Below are 17,238 nucleotides of genomic sequence, written 5' to 3' on the forward strand. Positions count from 1 at the left end.
TCTGAGGTCACACTATGCTGGACACACTGTAATTGCACAAACACAATTGTAGGGCTTTGTTCCAAGATGGTATTAAGACTTGATCTATGGATAAGATCAACTTGTGGGTGATTAAGAGGTGCCCCCACTAGTTCCCTGCAACTGGAAATTGTAAACCTACTTGTGTGTTTAAAGATGCTTGAAACAATATTGCAGAGAGAGGATGGTGAGACAGTGAAGGGCTGTATGATCCTGAGTGTTAAACACAAGTTGATTTATTAAAATTATGCGGCATTCCTTGGATACAAATAGTTCATTTTAAAAAGCAGGCATAGTATGGGCCAGGCGCAGTGGCTCAAGCCTGTAATCCCAGCACTTTGGGAGGCCAAGACGGGCGGATCACGAGGTCAGGAGTTCGAGACCATCCTGGCTAACACGGTGAAACCCCGTCTCTACTAAAAAATACAAAAAAACTAGCTGGGCGAGGTGGCGGGCGCCTGTAGTCCCCGCTACTCGGGAGGCTGAGGCAGGAGAATGGCGTAAACCCAGGAGGCGGAGCTTGCAGTGAGCTGAGATCCGGCCACTGTTGGGATTACAGGCGTGAGCAACTGCACCTGGTCAGAAGAATCTTAATATACAAAAATGAATAGCTTCTTAATATAACAGACTATCCCAATTCCATGAAAGAAGAAAATGCACCCATTAAAATAGAAACTATGGTGCCTAGAGTTAAACTTTACAAAACAACTATACAACCCTATAATTTTTTTATGTTAAAATAATTTTAAACATGCAAACACAGCAAAGATTGACGTAAATCCTCAACCAGCTTATCCTGGTATTAGCTATATATATAATTGTATTATATATAATTGTTATATATATAATTGTATATATACATTTATTTTATTATATATTGTATCGTAAATATATTTATTGTATTATAGATAAGTAATTGCACATATACATTTATTGTATTATAGATAAGTAATTGCACATATACATTTATTGTATTACATATAATGTAAAATTATATATGTAATTGTAATATAATAATTGTATATGTAATAGTATATATAATACAATTATCCAACCAGGAAATTGGTGTTAGCATATCGTACCATTACCTAATGTGCAGACCTTATTTGAATTTTGTCAACATTTCTCTTAACATCCTCTGTTCTCCAAGATCTAATCGAGGATCTCACATTGCACTTAGTTGTTATCTGTCCTTAGATTCCTCCAGTCTGTGAGTTTCTTATTTTTTCCTTGTCTTTTGTGATTGTAACACTTTTGCTGAGCATGGTCAATTATTTTACAGAATGTTTATCCATTTGGATTTCTCTGACATTTTCTCATGATTAGGTTGAGGTCATGCACATTTGTCTTCTGTGTTCACTCAACATGCCCCAGCCTCTTTTCTTTATGTTCTGGTGTCACAGTTTGTTCCAATTTTATCTTGTATATTCCTGCCCCCGCCCTGGAAGTCAACACTTCTCCTTGGCTCCCTTGTATTCAAAAACAGTATTTCGAAATCTTGGTTTCTAGGAACTAAGGGTATTTACGGGAACTAAACAGTCTTTAGGAACCTTGTTTCTGGGAACTATGTGTGTTTATGGCTACTAAGGTATCATTGTCCTAGTCTCTCAGTGGAAAGACCTAGGGAATCCATGCATGGATACTGAACTCTGCCTACGTAGGCCTGTATTTACTTCTAGATGGATAGACTGACAAACAGATAGACAAATAGAGCATAGCAGAGTAAAAGAGCTATTCTGATACATGAAACAGGAAATCAATAATTTAAAAAAAAAAAAAAACCATTGCTCTAGAAACGTGTGTGTCGAGAAAAGAAAGAGAGATCAGACTGTTACTGTGTCTGTGTAGAAAAGGAAGACGTAAGAAACTCCATTTTGATCTGTACTAAGAAAAATTGTTTCTGCTTTGAGATGCTGTTAACCTGTACTTTAGCCCTAACCCTGCGCTCACAGAAACATGTGCTGTGATGAATCAAAGTTTAATGGATTTAGGGCTGTGCAGGATGTGGCTTGTTAACAATATGTTTGCAGGCAGTGTGCTTGGTAAAAGTCATCGCCATTCTCCGTTCTCGATTAACGAGGGACACAGTGCACTGCGGAAAGCCGTAGGAACCTCTGCCCAAGAAAGCCTGGGTGTTGTCCAAGGTCTCCCCGCACTGAGACAGCCTGAGATATGGCCTCGTTGGAAAGGAAAGACCTTCCCATCCCCCAGCCCGACACCCCTAAAGGGTCTGTGCGGAGGAGGAGGAGTGAAAGAGGGAGGCCTCTTTGCAGCTGAGATGAGAGGAAGGCTTCGGTCTCTTGCTCCTCCCTGGGAATGGAATGTCTCGATGTAAAGCCGACCATTCCCATTCGTTCTATTCTGAGATAGGAGAAAACCGCCCTGTGGTTGGAGGTGAGATACGCTGGCAGCAATACTGCTCTGTTGCTCTGTGCTACACTGAGATGTTTGTGTAAAGTGAAACATAAATCTAGCCTATGTGCACATCCGGGCACAGCACCTTTCCTTGAACTTATTCATGATACAGATTCCTTTGCTCACATGTTTCCCTGCTGACCTTCTCCCCACCTGTTGCCCTGCTACACTCCCCTTGCTAAGATAGTACAAATAATGATCAATAAATACTGAGGGAACTCAGAGACCAGCATCGGTGCAGGTCCTCGCATGCAGAGTGTGTCCGTCCCCTGGGCCCACTGTTCTTTCTCTATACTTTGTCTCTGTGTCTTATTTCTTTTCTCAGTCTCTTGTCCCACCTGAAGAGAAATCCCCACAGGTGTAGAGGGGCAGCCCCCCTTCACAGCCAGGTGCTGTGGCTCACTCCTGTAATCTCAGCACCTTGGGAGGCCAAGTCAGGCAGATCACTTGAAGTCAGGAGTTCGAGACCAGCCTGGCCAACATGGTGAAACCCCGTCTCTACTAAAAATACAAAAATTACCCAGGCATGGTGGCGCGGGCTTGTAATTTCAGCTACTTAGGAGGCTGAGGCAGGAGAACTGCTTGAACGCGGGAGGCGGAGGTTGCAGTGAGCCGAGATGGCGCCACTGCACTCCAGCCTGGGTGACACAGCAAGAGTCCGTCTCAAAAATAAAAACTCAAATAAAATAAAATAAAACTTGAAGTGACTCAAATGTTTTTTAGTAAGGGAATGAATAAAGACATCATGATACATCCAATGATGAAACAATATGCAATTTTAAAAGAATGTCAAAGATCTCTAAATACTGATACTGATTATCACTAAGACCTATTGTTAATGAAAAAAAGGCATAGTAAATAACAGTGTGTAAACCTACTCTTCAACAAAAAAGCAAAAATTTGTATATGCATAAACTCTGGATATATATATATACACATAAAGTAATACTACAGGACATATTCAACTGTGCTTGGGCAGCCGACTATGTGAATTTATTACTCTTTATAAAGTAAATAAACAGTTTAAAAACCTCCACCTAAATTTTTCACATGGAAAATTTCATTTATATATATAATACTTTCATGACACTATGTTATTATACATATGTACATATATATAATACTTTCATTTGTTTGGATGTCATACAAACCAAATTAAAATTACACTAAATTTTAAATTTTAAAATTAAAATTAAAATACACATGATTTTTATCACTTGTGATACACATTCAATTGAAATTTCAATTAAAATTCAGTTACCACTCATCAAATGTTACTATCACAATTTCAATTGAAAACATTTTCATATTGCATTTAAAAAGTTTAGATTGTTTACTTTTATTTTAGAAATCAAATTATTTCAAGAAAACCAAATACTCTTCACTTTAAATTGTTTTTACTCCCACGAAAATCTGTATTCATCTTCACAAGAAAACAATGCAAAATTACATTCCTTAAAGTTCAAATACTAAAATTCTTGTATAGTAAATAATGTATTTTATATGACACTGGAAATGTTTAAGAACATCTAATAAAAATCCCAGCCACGCATGAAGGCGTAGCCCTCCCTGCATGCATTGCCTGTAGCCCCAGCCACTCTGGAAGCGGAGGTAGGAGGATCTGGGCCCAGATGTCCGAGACCAGTCTGTGCCACATGGTGAAGCCCTGTCACTTAAAAAAAAATCCTAAAATTTTAAAAATTTTGGAATAAAATTAATTATTCTTAACATATTAAAGAAACAAACAACAAAGAAATGAACAAATGATATAAATAAGGAATCAAAAGGATAAAACACAAATGTCCTGAAAAGATGTTAAAATTCACTAGTAATCAGGGGAATGTGCATGACAACCACTATCAGATATCATTCTCACCCACAATACTGATGCAAATAAGAAAATCTGAAAAAATCAAGTATGAATATGAATGTGTAGTTATGGAAACTCGTAAACCAGTAGTGGAGATAAGCAAAAACACAGCCGCTTTGGAGAATAAAATGGCTACATCCAGACAACTTCAAGACACACCTACCCTTGAAATTATGTGTGGACAAGAAAATGCATATAAAAAGTCCATTGTATTATGGTTTGCTATCAGAAAACAGGGTAACAAACTGAATGTCCATCATCAAAGAATGGATACATTGATTATAATATCATCACTGCATTAATACTGTAGTGCAGTTAACATAAATTATTAAAACTACATGTAAACGTGGATAAACATTTAAAGTGTAATATTGGGCCGGGCACAGTGGCTCACACCTGTAATTCCAGCACTTTGGGAGGCCGAGGCGGACGGATCACCTGAGATCAGGAGTTCCATGCCAGACTGGCCAAAACGGTGACACCCCATCCTACTAAAAATACAAAAATTAGTCCGGTGCAGTAGATGGCACCTGTAACCCCAGCTACTCGGGAGGCTGAGGCAGGAGAATCGCTTGAACCCGGGAGGCGGAGGTTGCAATGAGCCCAGATCATGCCATTGCACTCCAGCCTGGGTGACAGAGCAGAGACTCCATCCCAAAAAAAAAAAAAAGTAATATTGATTAAAAATCAAATTGCATGAGACTGTACAGCATGACACCAAGCAAATATAACTTTTAAATATTACAGAAAATAATATTGAAAATACAAACCAAATACATCACGCGGGGGTGGGGGTTAAGAGATTTCTGGGCAGTGGTAACATCCGAGAGTGGCTGGATGAATTACAGAGAAATTTCATACATTGCTTCAATTTTATTTAAAATATATTATTACCTATGTCATATATATTTTATTTTAAATAATGGGCAAGGATATTATAAACGCTGCAGAAGTAAGGAATCGTGTTTTTTTCCTGCCCACATTAAAGATGCCCCCGATGCTTGCAGCGACCCTGTTGATTGCCCACAACCATCATGGCGACCGGAAGTCCTGGGAGTTTATTTCCCTCAATTCTCAGAAAACCCTCCTTCTCTACGAGCATTATTTCAAAAGAACTTGAGAAATGGAGAAACCGCATCCTAAGGGGATTCTCCCATTTGGCCTGTCCTCCCCTAAAGTCACCACCTGCTGCTTTTCAGGAGCGCTTTTTTCAGGAGCGCTTACCAGGTGAGTTTCACGAGCCCCAGGGTACAGGAAGGAGGAGCAGCGGCTTGTGACTTGGACACTGCCAGGCTGCTCGGTGTTCTGTTCCTCTTGGTCACTTAGGAAGAAAGCAGTACTCCAAAGAGTTCCGGAAGTTCATGTGAGGCTGTCAGAAAGGGAAATAGCGCCCTCCCCTTGTTAAAAACAAAACAAACAAATTTTGTCGTAGCTTAAATTTATGACTTCAGTGACTTGGCTGGGACAGTCTTAATAATCTCTCTCATACTCAATTGGTCTTAATTTCTGTAATAATAATTTTATACCAATGTCTATCTTGTTAATACTAATAATTTTACATTGTAACTACAATACTTTAATTTTTAGAAGTGTTAACCTAAATAACAAACATATGAAAGCTTCCTAAAGGTAACAGTGTTTATTTGGGAATGGAGCATTGCAATTGGGAATAGACATGCCATATTAAACTATGAGTATATTCAGGGAGATAAAGGAAGACAGAAATGGGGAGGATTGCATATTGTTTTGACAGAATTTTCCTTGGCTACCAAGATCAGTCACAAAGGTGACATTAGTCCAAGGTTGGACAGGCAATTGCTGGGCAGCGTTCCTTGCAGAAATATTTTTTGTTTAAGGTTGCGAAGACCTTTATGCAAGGTTGTGGGTTTTGTAAAGTCTTTTTCATTTTCAGGCATACAAGGATAAGACCCCTCTCTTCATGGCCTTCCTGGCTCTATTTGTCAGGGTCATCTTAACATGAGTGACTCCATTTTGTTCTGACAACTTTCAGATTTCCCCTTGTGATCAAGAACTTTCTCTGAAAGCATCATTGATCAATCATTCTGTAATTAAGATTTGATGTCCCTTGATGCCAGGATGGACCTGTCCCAGTTTGCTGGTCTCGTCTCATCTTCTGGGGAGTGATTGGTGACTAGGAATCGATGTCAAAAGCATTTGAGCAACAAATGAGATTTGAAGGGTGCAACTCTCAGGCTAAGTCTCCCTAGAGTCCATTAATAAGTTCAATTTTGTCTGTTCTACAATCTTTTGCTATCGTTTTAAAGTGCTGGTTCAGTATTATCTTGGTAGGAGCTGCGCCTCTGAAAAAATTTAACAAGTAACAGATACAAAGTTTAAAAAGGAGAAATACAAAGTAAGAGGAAATACAAATTAAGAGTAATATGAGATTTTCAGTTTGCATATGGTTTTGAGCCATAAACCTAGGTTTAAAGACAACTAATTGAAGAACTCAAACAGTTATTCAAGACAGTAGGGAATTAGGTGAGTCCTGGGGTAACCATGTGGCCTGCGTTCTTATGTTGTGTATAGGGGCCTCAACTTTTCTCAGAGGAGTTTGTCCAGGTATAGCATGTCATATTAGCAACAGCACAGACAATTTCTTATTTAACCAATGGATACTAAAGAATTTTGTAGGTTGGGTTCTGTTAAGTTATAAGCAGAAGGAATTGATCATAAAATTTGAATTATACCATTATTCTGCCAAGTAGAAAAGGTTGAATTAAGTGAAATGAAAGTCTCGTTATGATATACAGTCTTGTTTCAATGTCTTGGAGAAAGTTATACTGTGTGAAAACACCAACGTTTTCTCCTGGTTTGTGGTGTGAATGTCTCGTTACGATATTGGTAACGAGTTTGGTAAACTATTGTGTGATCCGAATATCAGCCTTGAGACTTGTTCCCTCTTTCATTTCCCTCTGGCTCACCAACATGCTAATCCATGTTCACATCATTGAAACCACAGAAGCCAATACCAGTTTCACCACTGTTGGTCCTGGATATTCACAAGATTATTGTCAAACTACGTCATACATACAAGAATTTAATATGCATTTGGAGCTTGGATTATATTTCTGTTAAACTGAACTGCTCTATGGGACTTCTTTTATTCATTCCACAAATATATTTTGCACATGTTCCTTATTCTTGGTACTATTTAATGGGTTTGACGTACATCCATGATCTAAACAGATAAAACTCCCGCAAGGATCATTTATCAATGTCATGGTGATTCACAATGTCCTGTTCGTGTTCCTCATGGTCTGGACCAGCATCGACATGGCGAGTCTGCTCTGCAGATACCAGCCCAGCGTCTGCACAGCCCCAGCCTCTCTTCCCAGCCATCTCCTGAACACAGAGCCACCCACACCATCCTTCTGCTGCTCAGTTGCTTTTTGTGCTTTTATTACTCAAACAACTTCATCACCCTTTATTTCTTTTATAAATCTGAGAAAAACCCAAGGCTGGAGATGATCACTGGAATTATTTCATCATACTACCCAACCATCTGCCATTTTGTGCTCATGAAAAATAATAAAATTATTTTCTAATTTACCTCTTCATCTCTAAGACAAGAATGATCAGTTCTCAGGGAGCTTTATTTTTTTTTTTTTTTTTTTTTTTTTGAGATGGAGTCTTGCTCTGCCGCCCAGGCTGGAGTGCAGTGGCCAGATCTCAGCTCACTGCAAGCTCCGTCTCCCGGGTTCATGCCATTCTCCTGCCTCAGCCTCCCGAGTAGTTGGGACTACAGGCGCCCGCCACCTCGCCCGGCTAGTTTTTTTGTATTTCTTTAGTAGAGACAGGGTTTCACCGTGTTAGCCAGGATGGTCTCGATCTCCTGACCTCGTGATCCGCCCGTCTCGGCCTCCCAAAGTGCTGGGATTACAGGCTTGAGCCACCGCGCCCGGCCTCTCAGGGAGCTTTCAATGGCTGACCTCAAACCCCATACTTTCTTCTGCAGCTGGGAAGTCTCCATGATGACTTAGGTGGAGAAAAAGTCATGCAGTGATTGAACAATTGAATTGGGGCTAGTTTGAATTGAAGTGTATCATAAATTTAAAAAGCATTCAGGTTTTGAAGTCAATATAAATAACAGTATATAAATATTATCTTAATAATTTTCACATTGCTGACAAGTTTAAATTATGACATTTTGGGTAAAAACATATGTGTATGTTTTATTATATTTACATATATATGCATATTTAAATAAAATACATATATACACATATAAGTATATATATAAATATATATGTAAATATATATATAAGAGTGTGTGTGTATGTGTGTGTGTATATATATATATTTTTTTGAGATGGAGTCTCGTTCTGTTGCCCAGGCTGGGGTGCAGTGGCTGTATCTCAGCTCACTGCAAGCTCTGCCCCCCGGGTTCACACCATTCTCCTGCCTCAGCCTCCCGAGTAGCTGGGACTACAGTCGCCCGCCACCTCGCCTGGCTAGTTTTTTGTATTTTTTAGTAGAGACGGGGTTTCACCATGTTAGCCAGGATGGTCTCGATCTCCTGACCTCGTGATCCACCCGTCTTGGCCTCCCAAAGTGCTGGGATTACAGGCTTGAGCCACCGTGCCCGGACTTTTTTTTTTTTTTTTTTTTTTTGAGACAGAGTCTTGCTCTGTCACCCAGGCTGGAGTGTACAGTGGTGTGACCTCAGCTCACTGCAACCCCCACCTCCTGGGTTCAAGCAATCCTCCCACTTCAGCCTTCCGAGTACCTAGGATTATAGGTGTGCACCACCACGCCCAGCTAATTTTTTGTATTTTTTAATATAGATGGGGTTTCACCATGTTGGCCAGGCTGGTCTCAAAATCCTGACCTCAAGTGATCTGCCTGCCTTGGCCTCCCAAAGTGCTAGGATTACAGGTGTGAGCCACTGCACTGGCCTTATAAGTATATATATACATAAACATATATGTGTAGACATATACAACTACACATGTATTATTAAAACTAATTTTATCTTCTTGTTTTTGCTTTTTTAAATGCAGCTGCTAGAAAATTTAATATACATTTGGGGCTTAGATTATATTTCTGTTAAACTGTACTGCTCTATGGCACTTCTTTTGTTCATTCCACAAATATATTTTGCACATGTTCCTTATTCTTTGTACTATTTAATGGGTTGGACGTATATCCGTGATCTGAACGATAAAACATAACAGCACAAGAGATTATACAGAATGTTTGTGGTACAGGAAAAGGTATATGTACACATGATAGGAGCTAAAAAGAATAGGGCTGGTTAAGAGAATGTGGTGTGCGGGGAGTGCAGGTGCAGGGAGCTGCAGTGACTGGGATTACAGGTGTGCATCACCGTGCCTGGCTAATTTTTGTATTTTTGTAGAGACGGGGTTTCAACATGTTGGCCAGGCTGGTCTCGAACTCCTGGACTCACGTGATCCGCCTGCCTCGGCCTCCCAAAGTGCTGTAATTACAGCTGTGAGCGACCACGCCTGGCCAAAATTTATCATTTTAAATACTCATCTGCACAAATATTTCCAGCTGGGGCCACTTCCCCACCCCTCACATGACAATGGCAATGATATATCATATTCATGGTTATTAAAAAGAATCTGGAGCAACAATATGAATGTCAGACAAATTAGGCTTCAAGACCATTTCCCTCCATCTTACAGGAAGTAAACCCAAAGAAGAAGTTATATTAAGATTCCAATAAAAGAATGCAAGATGACCATCTGTGTAAAAATGTAATCAATGGGGAGCAGGTGCACCTCCAATAACGTTAGACAAAATACATTTTACCTAAACAGCATTACTAAATATAAAGTAGATCACTTCAATAAGAAGAACAATTTTAATTTTGTGTATACATATTAACACTTTCAATATGTGTATAGTATACATGGGTAGAATGATAAACAGATATAGAATAATCCTCCCCTCTTGTGGGAAATCTGATCAATAGTCTTTTAGCAATTAACAGAACAACAGAATATCAGTAGAGATATAAAAAATTGACCAATTCATATTCTTAAGTGCCCTAGAATAACAACTCACACAGCCATTGAAGAATCCCCATCATCCTATCTCAAGCATAGAGGAAACACATAGCATCCGTAGCCACACAGCAAACACAGAAATGACTGCCAACAAAGTGGAAGAGTTTAGCTCACAGATTAAGTTATCTGAATATATGTATAATGAGTTATAAATAATAAATAATTGAGCCAGGTGATGTAGTACATGCCTGTAATCCCACCTACTTGGGAGGCTGAGGCAGGAGTTTGAGCCCAGGAGTTTGAGTCCAGTCTGGGCAGCATTGCAAGATCCCATCCCCCAAATAATAAACAAACTAACTAAGTAATCAATAATTGAATGAGAAAAGTTAGCTCATATTTCAATATGTTCCATCTTAGTATATATACTTCTAGGCAACCACGTAGTGACAAAAATTCTGTGGAAATCCATCACTAAAGTTCATTATGTAAATAAATGTGAAGACTAGATAAGAACCACAGAACACAATGACACTGGAAAAAATGCCACAGTAATTCTTTGAAAAAAATGCAGGCCAGGTGCGGTGGCTCATGCCTGTAATCCCAGCATTTTGGGAGGCCAAGGTGGGCAGATCACAAGTCAGGGGTTCGAGACCAGCCTGGCCAACATAGTGAAACCCCGTCTCTACTAAAAATACAAAAACAATTAGCTGGGTGTGGTGGTGAGCACCTGTAGTCCCAGCTACTCGGGAGGCTGAGGCAGGAGAATGCTTTCAGAGAAACTTCTTGATCACAAGGGGAAATCTGAAAGTTGTCAGAACAAAATGGAGTCACTTATGTTAAGGTAACCCTGACAAATAGAGCCAGGAAAGCCATGAAGAGAGGACTGTTATCCTTGTATGCCTGAAAATGAAAAAGACTCCACAAAAGCCACAACCTTGCATAAAGGTCTTCACAACCTTAAAAAATATTTCTGCTGGTCCAACCTCGGACTAATGTCACCCTTGTTACTGATCTTTGTAGCCAAGGAAAATTCTGTCAAAACAACATGCAATCCTCCCTATTTCTGTCTTCCTTTATCTCCCTGAATATACACATAGTTTAATATGGCATATCTATTCCCAATGGCAATGCTCTATTCCCGAATAAACATTGTTTCCGGCTGGGCGCAGGGGCTCCCGCCTGTAATCCCAGCACTTTGGGAGGCCGAGGCGGGCGGATCACAAGGTCAGGAGATCGGGACCATCCTGGCTAACAAGGTGAAACCCCGTCTCTACTAAAAACATAAAAATTAGCTGGGCGTGGTGGTGGACGCCTGTAATCCTAGCTACTCAGGAGGCTGAGGCAGGAGAATGGCGTAAACCCGGGAGGTGGAGCTTGCAGTGAGCTGAGATCCTGCCACTGCACTCCAACCTGGGCGACAGAGTGAGACTCTGTCTCAAAAAAATAAATAAATAAAATAAATAAAAAATAAAAAATTAGCTGGGCGTTGTGGTGCACGCCTGTAGTCCCAGCTACTCGGGAGGCTGAGGCACAAGAATTGCTTGAACCTGGGAGGCAGAGGTTGCAGTGAGCCGAGATCATGCCACTGCACTCCCTAGCGAGAGAGGGAGCCTCAGTCTCAAAAAAAAAAAGAAAAAAGAAATTGTTTCCCTTAGGAAGCTTTCGTATGTTTGTTAGTTAGGTTAAAACGTCTAATAATTAAAGTTATACAGTTACAGTGTAAAATTATTAGTATTAGCCACATAAACATTGGTGTAAAAACTATTATTACAGAAAGTAAAACAAACTAAGTATGAGAGAGATTAAAGACTGCCCAAGCCAAGTCATTGAAGTCATAAATTTAAGCTATGACTAACAGGATGCCGAGCCCCTAGAGGGATTTGTTTTTAGCAAGGGGAGGGCCCTGTTTCCCCTTCTGACACGCGCTTTGTCGTACTCCCTCCTTGCTAACCAAGAGGAGCAGAACACGGAGCAGCCTGGCGGTGTCCCAGCAACAAGCCTCCGTTTCTCCTTCCTGTACCCTGGGGCTCCTGAAACTCACCTGGTAAGCGCTCCAGAAAAGCAGCAGGTGGTGACTTCAGGGGAGGACGGGCCAAATGGGAGAATCCCCTTAGGTCGGTTTCTCTAGTTCTCAACTTCTCTTAAAATAATGCTCAAAGAGAAGGAGGGCTCTCTGAGCACTGAGGGAAGTAAGCTCTTAGGACTTCCGGTCGCCATGATGGCTGTGGGTGGTCAACAGGGTCAGTGCGAGCATCTGGGCCATCTTTAATGTGGGCAGGGGCCGGGCGCGGTGGCTCAAGCCTGTAATCCCAGTACTTTGGGAGGCCGAGACGGGTGGATCACTAGGTCAGAAGATCGAGACCATCCTGGCTAACACGGTGAAACCCCGTCTCTACTAAAAAATACAAAAAACTAGCCGGGCGAGGTGGCGGGCGCCTGTAGTCCCAGCTACTCAGGAGGCTGAGGCAGGAGAATGGCCCGAACCCGGGAGGCGGAGCTTGCCGTGACCTGAGATCCGGCCACTGCACTCCAGCCTGGGCGACAGAGCGAGACTCCGTCTCAAAAAAAAAAAAAAAAAAAAAAAAAAAAAAAAAAATGTGGGCAGGAAAAAACACGATTACACTTACTTCTGCAGAGTTTATAATATCCTTGCCCATTATTTAAAAACAAAATATCTATGACATAGGTAATAATATATTTTAAATAAAATTGAAGCAATATATGAAATTTCTCTGGAATTCATCCAGCCACTCTCGGCTGTTACCACTATCCAGAAACGTGTTTAATGCCCCTGCATGATTTATATGTTTGGTTTGTATTTTAAATATTATTTTCTGTATATTTAAAAGTTGTATTTGCTTGGTATCCTGCTATGCATTCTCATGCAATTTGATTTTTAATCAATATTACTTTTTTTTTCTTTTTTTTTTTTTTTGAGATTGTGTCTCCCTCTGTCACCCAGGCTGGAGTGCAATGGCACAATCTCGGCTCACTGCAACCTCTGCCTCCCGGGTTCAAGCGATTCTCTTGCCTCAGCCTCCCGAGTAGCTGGGATTACAGGCCCATGCCATCACGCTCAGTTAATTTTTTGTATTTTTAGTAGAAACGGGGTTTCCCCGTGTTGGCCAGGATGGTCTCCGTCTCTTGACCTTGAGATCAGCCCACCTCGGCCTCCCAAAGTGCTGGGATTACAGGCGTGAGCCACTGTGCCCCACCTTGGTTTCTAAATACTATTTTGAATACAAGGGAGCCAAGGATCTGTGGAGAAGTGGTTACTTCTAGGGCTGGGGCAGGGAATATACAAGATAACATTGGAATAAATTGTGACGCCAGAACGTGAAGAAATATTCCAAAAAGGCTGGGGCATGTTGACTGAACACAGAAGACAAACATGCATGACCTCAACCTAATCATGAGAAAACATCAAAGAAATCCAAATTGATAAACATTCTGTAAAATAATTGACCATGCTCAGCGAAAGTGTCACAATCACAAAAGACAAGGAAAAAATAAGAAATTGTCGCAGACTGGAGGAATCTAAGGACAGATAACAACTAAGTGCAATGTGAGATCCTCAATTAGATCTTGGAGAAGAAAGCGGACATTCAGACAAATGTAGACAAAATTCTAATAAGGTCCGCACATTAGGTAATGGTAGGATATGCCAACATCAATTTCCTTGTTAGATAATTGTATTACATATACTATTATGTGTATAATTATTATATTACAATTACATATACAGCTGTATATAATATATAATATAATAAATGTGTATGTATGATTATATATGATATAAATGTACATATACAATTATTTTATATATAACAACTATTATATATAAATACAATTATATATAGCTAACATTAGGATAAGGTGGTTGAGGATTTATACGAATCTTTGCTATTTTTTCATGTTTAAAATTATTTCAACATAAAAAAATTATATGGGTCATGTTTTTTGTACAGTTTAATTCTAGGCACCATAGTTTCTATTTTAATGGGTGTATTTTCTTCTTTTATGGAATTGGGATAGTCTGTTATATTAAAAGGCTTTTCATTTTTGTATATTAAGATTTTTCTGGCCGGGCACGGTAACTCATGCCTGTAATCCCAGCACTTGGGAACCCGAAGCAGGCAAATCACCTGAGGTCAGGAGTTCGAGACCAGCATGTCCAACATGGTGAAACCCCATCTCTACTAAAAATACAAGAAAAATCAGCCAGACTTGGTGGCACATATTTGCAATCCCAGCTACTTGGGAGGCTGAGGAGCAGAATCACTAGAACCCAGGAAGCAGAGGTTGCAGTGAGCCAAGATTGCACCACTGCACTCTGGCCTGAGCAACAGAGGGAGACTCCGTCTCAAAAGAAAAAAAAAAAGATTATTTCTCTAACTTACTGGTTTATCTTACTTTTGTAGCTTATTTCAGGTGATTTGTTGTGTTTGTCTATAGAGTAAAATAACATGTCTAGTGAGTTATAGTTTAATGTCCTTCCATTCAATCACCGTATTTCAAGTTTATTCCAATATTTTGGAATAAGATTCCAATATTTTAACTTAAATAGGGAAGGTCATACTTGGTATTTTCCTGACCTCAGCTGGAATGATTTCATAGCATCCACATGAAGCATAAGGATAGCCTTTGGCCTGAGAGAGACGTATTATGCCGAGAATGTGTGTAATCCTTTTTACTGAGGAATTGTGGGTGGAGTTTTTTTCCCCCCAAGAATGATTGTTAATTTTGGTCCATCATTTTCCTTTGATTGTTCTTTATCTCAAACAAACAAACCAACAAACAAAACAAAAGGTCCTGGTCTTCTCACCTATTTTCTTGTAGTACCTTTAAGCGATGCTCCGGTAATATCTTTTTCTTAATTATTATGGAATGCATGGGACAGTTCCATGTCTGATTATATGCAGAACGTGCTTTCTACAAGTGAGTTTTTGTAGTACTTCTGTACTCTGTCACACTAGGCCATTTCTCTATCTTCAAGGATCTCCCATCCACCCCTGCCTCTACCACATCTATCCGCTGCTCAGCCTCCATTCCAACTGCCCAGACCTCACAGCTCTTGTATTCAGACTCTACAGATAAATCACCGAGTATGAGACTTTACTCACAGGAAGTTCCTCTTCTGGCCCTTCCTGACTTCTTTATGTTTTCTCACTCTGCACTTCCTCCCTGTTCCTCTGCCATGCTCCACCCTGACTTCACAGTTTTGTCTGCTAGCGAGAAACACTTGGATTTGTGAATTATATCTGTCTCCTCGTTATTCTGAAAACGGAGTTTGCATGGACTTTTCCATTCACCTTATTGCTTTCATCGATACTCAGTAATAGACGAGATAAACTGTTACTTCCCATTGCCTTGTTCGTTTCAGAAGTACCAGGTAGAATTTTACCAACAAGGCTTCATACATATTCCCAGTAATTGTTGAGTGATTTAATTGTATATTGTCTTGCTATTACTTTGATCATATATCACATTATTTCTCATTTTTGAATACCTGGACTTATATAAATTTTATGTAATTCATGTTTATATTTATCCAAGTTCTCAGAAACTATGACTGCTGAAATTGATCATAACTCTCCTAATACAGGTGTAATTAAAGTGAGAGATGCTTTTTGGCTCATGAAAAAAAAGGCTGTAGATCAAGTCTCAGTAACTTCTAGTTAATCCTATAGAAAGTTAGCCAAAATAATGTATAGCTTCTTTAAATTCTTCTAAGGAAAAAACTCCATTTTGTTTCTTGAAATGAGGTATTGCTTTGTCACCCAGACTGGAATACAGTGACACTTTCACAGCTCACTGTGACCTTAAACTCCTGGGCTCAAGGGATCCTCTCACTTCAGCCTCCCGAGTGGCTGGGACTACAGGCTCAAACCACTGTGCCTGGCTTCATGAGAAAAAAATTAAATATATAATGGTACTAGGTAAAATGATACTAAATAAGAAATCATTTGAATGCGTACTATATTAACTCTGGAATAACAATACTTAAATAAAAGAAAAGTGTTTGTTATAGCAAGGGAAGCTTGTAGTTCAGAGGATAGCTAAATTAAATTTGTTGCAGGCTGTGAGAAACATAACAATTAAACATAAATACATGAAATATGTAGATTTTTATATTTTTATTGAAAATTGCATAGAAATATTTGGTTTGTCTAGTTGGAATGTGTGAGTGATTATTATGCATATAAATAAATATTCAGTTATTGCTGATAAATTCATTGGTGGTAAAATAAAACATTTGTATAGGGTTTTGGAAGTCAAATCTTTAAAATCACTTCTCTGAATTCCCATTAGATGATTATTGCTACCAACAAAATTCTAGTAGGTAAACACAACCACCTTCTAAGAACTTAGAACTCTCAGGCTGGGCACGATGGCTCATGTCTGTAATCCTAGGACTTTGGGAGGCCGAGGCAGGCAGATCACCTGAGGTTGGGAGTTCAAAACCAGCCTGAGCAACATGGAGAAACCCTGTCTCAACTAAAAATACAAAATTAGCAGGGTGTGGTGGGACATGCCTGTAATCCCAGCTACTCGGAAGGCTGAGACAGGAGAATTGCTTGAACCTGAGATCGTGCCATTGCACTCCAGCCTAGCAACAAGAGAAAAACTCCGTCCAAAAAAAAAAAAGAAAAAAACTTAGAACTCTCCAATATTAAATGGCCAGTTGCCTCAGAATAAAAACAAACCAAACTATTTCAACCAAGGTGAACTCTGAATAATTAATTCAATTGTTTCACTTTCTTCTTAAAGAAGTTGTGAAGAACTTTAAAATGACATGACTGTAGAACAATAGTGAGATGCAAAGAACAAAAACCACCACATAAGAAATTGTGAATTTCATTGAGCAGCTTTACTGTTCGTCTTAATATGGTGCTAATTGGAGTTGGTTTTGCATTGCTCAGTAGCAGAGATAGAATT

General features: G+C 39.7%; 2 protein-coding genes across 9 annotated transcripts in view; one reads left to right on the forward strand and one right to left on the reverse strand.

Annotated features, from left to right (window-relative positions):
- The window catches only part of LOC105478625 (caspase recruitment domain family member 8), a 36,042-nt gene extending 23,536 nt beyond the window's left edge, over positions 1–12,506 (reverse strand). The window contains exons 1-2 of one of the 4 annotated variants that reach the window (XM_011736124.3): positions 12,341–12,504; positions 5,528–5,672 (exon numbers count right to left, since the gene is read on the reverse strand). The gene's annotated coding sequence lies outside the window, so the exon portion shown is untranslated. Of the gene's footprint in view, positions 1–5,527; positions 5,673–12,340 lie in introns of all 4 variants that reach the window. The other 3 variants (XM_011736126.3, XM_011736125.3, XM_011736127.3) reach the window with 3 other exon arrangements.
- LOC105478630 (caspase recruitment domain-containing protein 8) overlaps positions 1–17,238 on the forward strand; it is a 76,065-nt gene that overhangs the window by 32,690 nt on the left and 26,137 nt on the right. Inside the window, exons 1-2 of one of the 5 annotated variants that reach the window (XM_071087323.1) lie at positions 5,245–5,530; positions 12,255–12,343. The exons of 1 other annotated variant lie outside the window; for it this stretch is intronic. The gene's annotated coding sequence lies outside the window, so the exon portion shown is untranslated. Of the gene's footprint in view, positions 1–5,244; positions 5,531–12,254; positions 12,344–17,238 lie in introns of those variants that run through there. 3 more of the 5 variants (XM_071087317.1, XM_071087320.1, XM_071087318.1) reach the window with 3 other exon arrangements.

Source organism: Macaca nemestrina, chromosome 20, assembly GCF_043159975.1.
Source record: "Macaca nemestrina isolate mMacNem1 chromosome 20, mMacNem.hap1, whole genome shotgun sequence".
Taxonomy (NCBI): domain Eukaryota; kingdom Metazoa; phylum Chordata; class Mammalia; order Primates; family Cercopithecidae; genus Macaca; species Macaca nemestrina.